Source organism: Phacochoerus africanus, chromosome 5, assembly GCF_016906955.1.
Source record: "Phacochoerus africanus isolate WHEZ1 chromosome 5, ROS_Pafr_v1, whole genome shotgun sequence".
Lineage (NCBI taxonomy): Eukaryota > Metazoa > Chordata > Mammalia > Artiodactyla > Suidae > Phacochoerus > Phacochoerus africanus.
The window spans coordinates 64,862,049-64,872,801 of NC_062548.1; the positions used below are offsets into that span (position 1 = coordinate 64,862,049).

General features: G+C 37.4%; 1 non-coding gene across 1 annotated transcript; it reads right to left on the reverse strand.

Moving 5' to 3' along the window:
• Positions 1 to 7,232: 7,232 nt before the first annotated feature.
• LOC125128563 (U2 spliceosomal RNA) lies at positions 7,233 to 7,420 on the reverse strand. The gene has a single exon (XR_007135269.1). It is a non-coding gene; the product is annotated as a U2 spliceosomal RNA (small nuclear RNA).
• Between the last annotated feature and the right edge of the window lie 3,333 nt (positions 7,421 to 10,753).

Sequence of the window (10,753 nt, forward strand, 5' to 3'; positions counted from 1 at the left end):
CATCACCCCTCCTCTTTTGTTTCCTCCCTCATCTCTCCCTCCTTCTTTCCTCCCTCCCTCCCCTCCTTTCCATTATTTCTCTCCTCCTTCCGTTTCTTTTCCTTTTCTCTTTTACGAATCTTCTTTCTCTTCTTCCTCAGTTCCTCATCTTTCTTATCCTCTTCTTTCGTCTTCCTCATCTTATCTTTTTCCTCTTTTTATTCCTCCTCTTTCTTCTTATCTTTTTTCCCCCCAATTCTCCTACTTTTTCTCTTAAAAGAATGTGGCTCTGCTTTTGGAAGGAAGTAGGGTAGTAAAATGCATTGGAGGGTCAATTTTGACCTCAAGTATATCTGTTCTAGAATGAGTGCAAATGCCAATTGAAAAATATTATAAGATAAAACTGGAAGATTAATCACATTTTAATCAATCCAAGTCACTTGTGTGGTGATAACAGAGCTTTTGCATGTCCTGTGTCACAATGCTTTAGGCATCGTACATGGTTCAGGATAAGTGGGTTTACTTTTTAAATTAGCTCTGGGTGGCCAATGAGACAGAATTGCCGTATATTCTCATCTGCTTTATTTTGTCACTTGAAATAGATTTGAACACCAGAAAATCTGCCCTGTTTGGTTTAATTTAATCAATTTTAACTTTTTAAGGTTTCCCCATTACATGTATCTGGGCCATGGTTTAAAATATGTTCTAATTTCAAGATACTGACTCACAGACTATGAAAAACTTATGGTTTCCAAATGAGACAGGTTGGGGGGGGGGGAATGCATTGAGGGTTTGGGATGGAAATGCTGTAAAATTTGGTTGCAATCATTGTTGTACACCTATAAATGTAATAAAATTCATTAAGTAATTAAACAAACAAAAATAAAATGTTCTAATTCCAGTGCTTAATACAATCATTTCCCTGAAATTCCATTATTCCTGATTAAGTCAATTTCCTTTAATCTTAGGATACTAGATTTTCTTTTTTTAAAATTTATTTTATTTTTTTTATTACTCAATGAATTTATTACATTTATAGTTTTACAATGATCATCACAATTCAATTTTATAGGATTTCTATCCCCCCCCCAGCTCATCCCCCCCCCCCACTGTCTCCTTTGGAAACCATAAGTTTTTCAAAGACTATGAGTCAGTATCTGTTCTGCAAAGAAGTTCATTGTGTCCTTTTTTCAGATTCCACATGCCAGTGAAAGCATTTGATGTTGTGTCTCATTGTTTGACTGACTTCACTTAGCATGATAATTTCTAGGTTTTAGAATAATTTCTAATCTTAGGATACTAGATTTTCTATAATATTAATACTCTGTAGCTGTCATTTCACATAACAAATCTGATGAAAATCCACGTGAGATGTTAACACTGCATGTTATCCTTAAAACTTGACAGTACACATTTTTATAAGGTGAAATGGGTTGAAAAATATGGAAATGACTAGCTCCCATTTCACCTATAAAGGGTTTATCAGTGGTTCATACTGTAATTTTAAAAGTACTACTTTTAAAAAGAGTAGTTCATGATAAACCAAAATTATCACATATACGTGAAGATTTCAGGTTATTAAAGTTGCTTTCTTCTGCTGCACATAAGTTACATCTATTATTCTGAGACTCTAGATGCTCTAGGTATGTCTAGGTTACTCAGGACAAGGCACAATAGTGGCTGGAACGGGGGTGGAAATTTCAAAATATCTGACCTTGTGATTGATGTGATGTGGGATGAATCAAGATCAATGGAGTTTGAATGAACCTGGGTGGGTAGGAGTCCCATTTACTCGCAGAGGAGCAAGTTCAAGTTTCATCTAGTGTTAAGGAGTGTAAGCAACAATCAAGAAAGAATGGAGGAAGGAACCCAAGAAATGTTTTATAATTCATCAAGTAGGAGTAATATTACAAACACAATTTATTTTTAAAATACCATGTATAGGAGTTCCCTATAGTGGCGCAGTGGAAACAAATCGGATGAGGAACCATGAGATTTCAGGTTTGATCCCTGGCCTCACTCAGTGGGTTAAGGATCTGGCATTGTTGTGAGCTGTGGTGTAGGTCACAGATGCGGCTCGGATCTGGCATTGCTGTGGCTGTGGCGTAGGCTGGCAGCAACAGCTCCAAGTAGACCACTAGCCACAGGTGTGGCCCTAAAAAGACAACAACAACAAAAAATACCATGTATATATGTGGACCACTTTATATTCATTAGAATAATACACTTCTGGTGTCCCTTTCATCCAACTTCCTGAAAAGCTGCAGTGACTTTGTTAAAATGCAGATCATCTTCCCACTTTCCTTCTAACTTGGCAATGGCTTCCTATGAAGGTCATTTTTTTTTTTTTTTCCCACAAGGTTTTTTTCTCTGATATCAGGTCCCCCTCTCAATTCCACCTCCCCAGAAACTCAATCTTCTTACCTGCCAGACTCCTTTAGATTTTCCCGCAAGCCTAGCTTACCCTTTACCTCTGGTCTGGGCAGTTGTATTTCATCTGCCTTAAGTGCTTCCACCTCCTCTAATATCACATATTATAAATAAAATAAATATACTCCAAGTTTGTGAAAATAATGCCTCTACCTAAAAAGTATTTTTAAAGTGAAAATCCAACCCACTAAAATTGATATTCCATTTCAACGTACTCATTTAAAATAAGAAGGTAGTTATCTACTGGAGGTGACTGAATCATGTTTATCCACTCTGATAATTTACCATTTAACTGATGCACTTAGATCACCCATATTTTAAATGATTATTGATGTGGTTGTATTGACATTTAGCTTGACATTAACTGTTTTTATTTTTATTTTATTTATTCATCTTTCTTTCTTTTTTTTCTTTTCTTTTTTTTTTAGCTTTTCAGGGCTATGCCCGTGGCACGCAAGGAGGTTCCCAAGCTAGGGTCGAATCAGAGCTGTAGCCTCCAGCCTATGACACAGCTACAGCAATGCCAGATCCGAGCTGTGTCTGCAACCTACACCACAGCTCATGACAACACCGGATCTTTTACCCACTGAGTGAGGCCAGGGATTGAATCCACAACCTCATGGTTCCCAGTCAAAGTCTTTCCTGCTGAGCCACGATGGGAACTCCTGTTTTTTAAATGTTGCATTTGTTCTTTGTTTATCCCGCACTCCATTTTTGTCTTCTCTAGGTCCCCCACCCCCGCTTTGGCTACACCCAAAGCATGTGGAAGTTCCAGGGCCAGGGATCAAATCTGTACCGCTGCAGTGACCTGAGCCTCAGCAGAGACAATGCCGAATCCTTAACTCCACCACACCACCATGGAACTCCTTGTTTTCTATAGTTTTAATTGAAGATTTTATATGATTCTATTTTATCTCCTTTCTTAGCATATCAACTGAAGTTATTTCAAGAAACAATTTTAGTGCTTGTCTTGCCCCAGAATTTGTAACATACATTTATGACTAGCTTAGGTCCACTCTCAATCCACTATTTCATGAGTAGTGCAGAGAATTCCCACTTCCTCCCTCTTGTTTCTTTTTCTTTTTTTTGTCTTTTTGTCTTTTCTAGGGCCACACCCACGGCATATGAATGTTCCCAGGTTAGGGGTCTAATGGGAGCTGTAGCCACTGGCCTAAGCCATAGCCACAGCAATGCAGGATCCAAGACGTGTCTGCAACCTACACCACAGCTCACAGCAACTCTGGATCCTTAACCCACTGAGCGAGGCCAGGGATTGAACCTGCAACCTCATGGTTCCTAGTGGATTCGTTAACCACTGTGCCACAGTGGGGACTCCCTCCCTCTTGTTTCTTATTACATTGCTGAGCCATTATATGAATTATTCATATATTATTCATTCACATATCGATATGCTAAATCACCTAATACACTGTTACTATTACTACTTTGAAGTTATCTTTTAGATCACTTAAGAATAAGACAATTAAAAAATTACATTATCTTCATTAATTCCTTCTCTGCCCTTCTTCCTTTGTGTAGATCTATGTCCCTGCCATATATAATATTCCATCTCCTTGAAGAACTTATTTGATTCTATCTACAAAATAAAAACAGATCGTGGGAGTTTCCATCGTGGCGCAGTGGTTAACGAATCCGACTAGGAACCATGAGGTTGCGGGTTCAATCCCTGCCCTTGCTCAGTGGGTTAAGGATCCAGCCGTGGGCTGTGGAGTAGGTCGCAGATGCGGCTTAGATCCCATGTTGCTGTGGCTCTGGCGTAGGCCGGTGGCTATGGCTCTGATTGGACCCTTAGCCTGGGAACCTCCATGTGCTGAGGGAGCGGCTCAAGAAAAAGGCAAAAAGACAAAAAAAATCCAAAAACAAAACAGATCATGGACTTGGAGAACAGACTTGTGAAAGCCAGGGGAAGAGGGGAGGGAGTGGGATGAACGGGAAGTTTGTGGTTGGTAGATGCAAATTATCACGTTTAGAATGGAGAAGCAATGAGGTCCTACTGTATAGCATAGGGAACTATGTCCAATCTCTTGGGTTAGAACATGATGGAGAATAGTATAAAAAAATATATATATACACACACACACACACATGCATATATATGAATGACTGGGTACTTTGCTGCATAGCAGAAATTGAAGGCACATTGTAAAATCTACTATATTTTAACAAAAAAATTTAAAAATAATGAAAATTAAGAAAAAAAAGAACTGGAGTTCCCGTTGTGGCTCAGCAAGTTAAGAACCTGACTAGTATCCATGAGGATGTGGGTCTGATTGATCCCTGGCCTTGATCAGTGGATCAGTGGGTTAAGCTGCCATGTAGGTGGCACATGTGGCTTAGATCTGGCATTGATGTGGCTGTGGCATAGGCTACAGCCCTAGGCTGGGAACTTCCATATGCTGAGTGTGGCTCTAAAAAGACAAAACAACAACAACAAAACTTATTTTAACACAGCTTTCAAGGCCTGTTTGCTGCTGGTGAAATCCCTCAGTTTTTGTTTGAGAAGTTTATTATTTCTCCTTCATTTTTGAAGGATAATTTCACTGACTATAATATTCTAAAATGGTGGTTTTATGTTTTTGGCACTTTAAATATTTTTCTCCACTGTCTTCTTGCTTGCATGATAAGTCTATTGTAATTCTGGTCCTCATTCCTCCAGTGCTGTGGAATTTCCCACCTCTAGATTTTTTTCAAGATTTTCTCTGTCTTTGATTTTTTTTTGCAGTTTGAACATGATATGCCTAGGTATAGATTTTTTTGGTATTTATTTTGTCTGATGTTCTCTGTTTTGATGTCTGTCATTAATTTTGGAATATTTTTGATGGTTATTAATTCAAATATTTCTTCTTCTGCCATTTCAAAGAGTGGTACTTCCTTCCCGTGTTTTGAAGTTTTAATTTCTGGTATTTCAAAATTTTTAATTACTTGGCAGTTACTTAAAAACTATTTTCCATTCTTTTTTCTTTTTGTATTTCAGTTTGGAAAGTTTCTATTAACCTATGTTAAGTTCACAGATTCTGTTCTTGGTCATATTCAGTCTACTGAAGGACCCATCAAAGACATTCTTCATTTCTACTATAGTGTTTTTTATTTCTATCATTTTCTTTTGTTTTTTTTTTCTTAGAGTCTTTATCTCTCTGTTTATGTTCCCCTGCTGGTTCTTTCATGTTGTCTATTTTTTCTGTGAGAATCTTTATTTTGTTAAACATAGTTATTTAAAATTTTTTTGTCTCATAATTTCAAAATCTGTGTCATTTTTGTCTGGTATTTATGCTTGCCACAGGTTGTAATTCTTCTTGTCTTTTAGTTTCTCTTGTAAATTTTTGTTGAAAGCTAGACATATTCTTATTGAGCAATGGGAACTGAGGCAAATAGACCTTTGGTGTGAGGGTTTGTTAATACGTTTAAAAGTTGGGCTGTGTTTAATGTTTGGTGTAGAGTTGTAGGTGCCAGAAACTTCAAGTTCCTCTAGTGTCCTGGTATTTGGTCTGTCCTCTTACCTTCTTCTTTTTTTTTTTTTTTCCTTTTAGGTCCTTACCCTCAGCAAATGGCTAGAGGTTGAATCATTGAATCAGAGCTACAGCTGGAGGCCTACACCATAGCCACACAATGGTGGATCCTTAACCCACTGAGTGAGGCCAGGGATCAAACCTGCATCATCATGGATACTAGTTGGATTCGTTACCACAGAGCCATGGTGGGAACTCCTGTCCTCTTACCTTCTGGTTTCCCACAGAACACTTTCTGAGATAGAGTTAGCATCTTGCACCTCTTTGGTCATTCACTGTCATTCACTATTGTCATTCTGGGGCCATTAGTGTTGTCCCAAGGTGGGGAGGGAGGAAATATTCTATGATCTTATGATTAAATCTCAGTGTTTGGCTGAGTCTGTATCCCTGAGCTTTGATCTTCACAAATGTTTCTTGGCTCTTATTCCCCACCTAGGTGGCACAGGAATGGTCAGGAGTAAATTCCCTCCCCTCCCAACTAGGCAGGATAAGGTTATAGTCAAGTTTTTCCCCCTGGAATGTAGGCCTTTGTTATGGAGAATCCTCTGCATGGAGTATTTCTCAGTGCTTACATTTTCCCTGTCCCTGCCCTCTGGGGACATTTCTTGGTTCTTTAACAGTGAAAACCTGGTGGGTTTCTTGGTGGTAAAACCCATGAAGGTATGGGAACACCACTAATACTTTGTGATCTCCAGAAATTTCTCCTTTTCAAGTTAGTCCATATTGAGACTCCAGCAAGTCATTAAAAAGGCCATTAAAGTGTTCCAACCAGTTTATGGTTTCAGGAACTTCTGTTCTGGGTACATATTTCCTCTGTGAGTTTCTATGTTTATCTGCCTCCAGACAGAGGGTGGGGTGGGGTGGGGGGGAGATTTGCCCTTTGACCTTAGTTCTCTAATGTTCCCAGGGAAATTCATTACATTTCCATTAGTTCAGCTTTTCCTTGTCATAAGGAAGGGGGATGATAAATTTTAAGCTCTTTTCATATTGTAGTTGAAACTGGATATTTGATCAAATAAAATTTTTAAAAAGTAGATTTCCGTCCTTTCATTTAACTTAGCAGAACTCTAAAGGTTTATTTCCAACACCCTGGAGAAATTAAAAAGATGTGAGAAAGCACAAACCTGAAAACTAAGAAGAAAAAAGAAAAACATGGATTAGTTAGGTTGAGGCTCAGGCCTGTGGAAAACATGCACGTACTTCTGCTCAGTGAGATGAACACCATGATGCTGGCACACTCTCAGGGTGTAGGCCTCAGCCCACAGTCTGTCTTTTGATATCCAATTGTTCCCCCAAGGGCAGGGCACATTCCTGGAGGTGCTGCAAAACCAGATCTATGCTTGGAGTGGATGGAGCAGGCTCCTTTCCCAACTCTCTGCTCATGAAATTCATTTAATATAGTGCTCCAAATTGAGAACTATCAGATATTAAACTGATAAGGACAGATACTACCCTTGATCTTAGCCAAAAGGCTAATAATTTTTAAACAATTATTTAACAATAATTTTTAAGTAGTAGACAATTTACTAATCTTTATCTACTTTAATTTGAAATTAGCATTTTCTTTGTGAGAATTATAAATTCGATCTTACAATTTTTAATAAGGTAACTGCCCATGGTAGGTGCTTAAAATGATGATTTTTAATTTTATTACTATGAATGAAAATTCCCTTTGATTGGTCAGTTTATGTCTATTATTTTGGTTACTGGTGTGATTCAATCAGTTATCAACTAGTCAACAGTCAAATAAATAGCAGCTCGGTTTGAAATTTCTTTTAAGAGGAAAACACAGCTTTTCTCTTGGAAACCCCTTATTCCTTGAATACATTTTATGTGTTACAGTCTTGCCTGGTGAGAGTAAAAAAATGGAGGGAGAAAGTATGGCATTTATTTTTATTCTGTGCTTACTATGAAGCAATCATTTTATATGGGATAAATTTTACTTTCCAAAGAAGTCCTTTAAAACAGGTATAATTATTATCATTCATATTTTATTGATTAGGAAACTATGACTCAGAAAGCTTAATTCACCTAAGATCATTGAGCTGATAAATGGAAAATATAAGGTTTGAACCCATGTCTCAACAACAAAGCTTTAATCTTCTTTACAGCACAAGCATACCTCAAACTTTAGTAGGGCATGAACCCCTTTTAAAGGAAAAACATCTGCTAGATTTCTTCATTCAGATTTATGCTATTTTTATCATAATATTCTTTAAGCATATAGTCACAATATATCAGCTATAAATTCCTTTTCTAATAGCTCTTAAACAACTACAGAATGAAATGAGAGCATAATTTAAAGGCAGACAGAATTACAAAGTCAATCAAACTTAATTAGTAACTTTAATTTACAGAAGTGAGAGAAAGGTGCTATAAGACAAATAAGTGCTGAAAATAGGATTTAGGCACTTTAACCCAGCTCCGGTTCTTAAACTAATTCTGGTTAGAGAAGACAACGCATTTAGCGTTTCCAACCTTTCCATACAGATCAAGTACAAAATTAGTCCTGCCCTTAAAGGTTAGAAGATTATTGTTATGCTCTTACAGAAAACTTCAGAGAGTCATACGTTATGAAATTCACCTTTTTTGGCCAAATCAGAAACTTTTTTTATCTGTCTCAATTTTCTGGGATTTAGAGAAGCTGAAAGCAAAAAATACATTATTGAGCACTTACAATTTTCCAGACACTGAGCTGAGGAATTTTAATACAGAGATTGATTTAATATTCAAATAAGCCTATGAAGTATTACAATCTATTAAAATTTCCATCTTACAAGGCAAGCAAATTGAAGTTTGCAAAGAAAAATAGGAGGAGAACATGGATCAGATATTCTAGGTCAAGTCTGACTCCATAAAAAGACTGTGTCAAAACCCTATAATAACCCTACCATGAACGCTTGTAATTCCCATCTCTTAGCTATGTGGGCTAGACAATGTCCACTAGTTGGAGACCAGCTACAAAATAAATGAATCTAGCAGATTCACAATTTGTTTCCTCATTGGAACTTGATCACTACCAGCAAACACAAGAATGCTCATAAGCAAACACACAATTCATCTCCATTAGACATGAATGCTACCCCCGGTCAATTCAGGGTTTACCATAGGCCTATATTAAGTTTATTAAATTTATAATTAACCCATCAAAAGACCATTTGTTGACTGTGTTTGTTCATAAGCTTCAGCCACACAGAGTCTTGGCTTCTTGTCTTCTCCCACTGGTCAAATTTGATTATCAAAGGTCCAGGTGTGCATCCTGGTAAAGCCCAGAATGCCTCCCATGTTCCCCATCATTTCATAGCATAGGGACTGGCTTTCTTAAGTCTCTAATTAGAGATATTTCATAAACCTTAAATTTCCCAATTAACATTTCTTGATTGATGCCAAAGTGTTTGTTTTCATTGATCTTAATCACCTTATTAGTCACCTTAGTCATGCTTATTCAGATTGCTGGCAGATTCCTGTATTTCTTGGTTGGCTAGTCTGCACAGTTCTTTTTATTTTTCAACTTGCAGCTTTTAAAGTAAAAAATTAGTGAACCCCGGGAGTAAATGACAGAGGTGATTACCCTTTCATTATTAGACTGATGAAACAAGCCATTTTATTTGTTGGGAAGTGTAATATTATAGTAGGATAAAAGGGAGGATATTTTTTGAGACTTTTCTAGTAAGGAACCCAAAAGAGAGTGACTTTAATTACTTAGTTTGTGTATACACCAGTCTTGAAGGTGGTGTGAAAATTTTAATTGCATAGGAGACATAATGCAAACAATGCTTGGCAAGTAGCCAATCTGGAGCTTCTGCAGAGGTAGCAAGATCAGATTTGCATCTATAAAGATCAGTTGATCAATTGAATAAAAGATAGATATCAGGGCTATGAAACCGGAGATGAGAAACAGAGGTGAAAAAGGCAGTAGGTACAAAGATAGAGGAAAAAAGAAAGGAGAACAAAAAGATAAGAATATGGAAGGGCAGGAGTGATATTTGATGAGTTTGTGAGAGTTGAATGAGAATGAACCGTCTAGGGATTTCTATTGGATTTCTGCTTCAGGAATGTTAGTGCTATTAATAGAGATAGACTATCAGGTCCTTCATCAAAAATATTGAATTTGGCTTTGAATGCATGAATACCTTTCAGCAGGCAGCTAGATATATGGTTTAGGGTCAGGAGAAAGGTCTGGGCTAGAGATAGAGTCTTACATACAGATTAAAACTCTGAGAATGAATGAAATCATTGCAGAGAAGATGGGTTAGGGTAAGACCTTGAAGGATGGGGAAGAAGCAGAAAACTCAGGAAAAGAAGTTGAGGAGCAACGTTGAATATGAGAAGAGCCAAGAGGGGGTGCTCCGACAGAGCCCAGGGGAAGAGATGCAAGCTTCAGGAAACAGGGAACAGGAAAATACATCAAATGCTAGGGAAAGCTATGCCAGTAGGAACAGTAATGCACTATTGAAGTGATACATGCTATCCATGAACCATTTGGAGAACATTTCCCAAATTATCTTTGGAGATATCTCTCTTGTTGTGTTAAAATAAATGTCATTTTGGTAATTCTGAGAAAAATTAGCATGTTTCCTCCAAAAGCACAGAGAGGGGTATAAATTAACATTACTTAGTCTGAAATTTCCCAATCTGACTTTTTTGTGAAGCACTTTCTGTGACCTGCTACCTATACTATAGGTAAACTACACTATAATGTGAAACAGGTACTTCTGGACATTATTACATCTAAACTTCACAATGATGCTATCAGATGGGTGCTATCCACATTTTACTCAAAAGAAATTGAAGATATAGAGACACCTTAACTAACT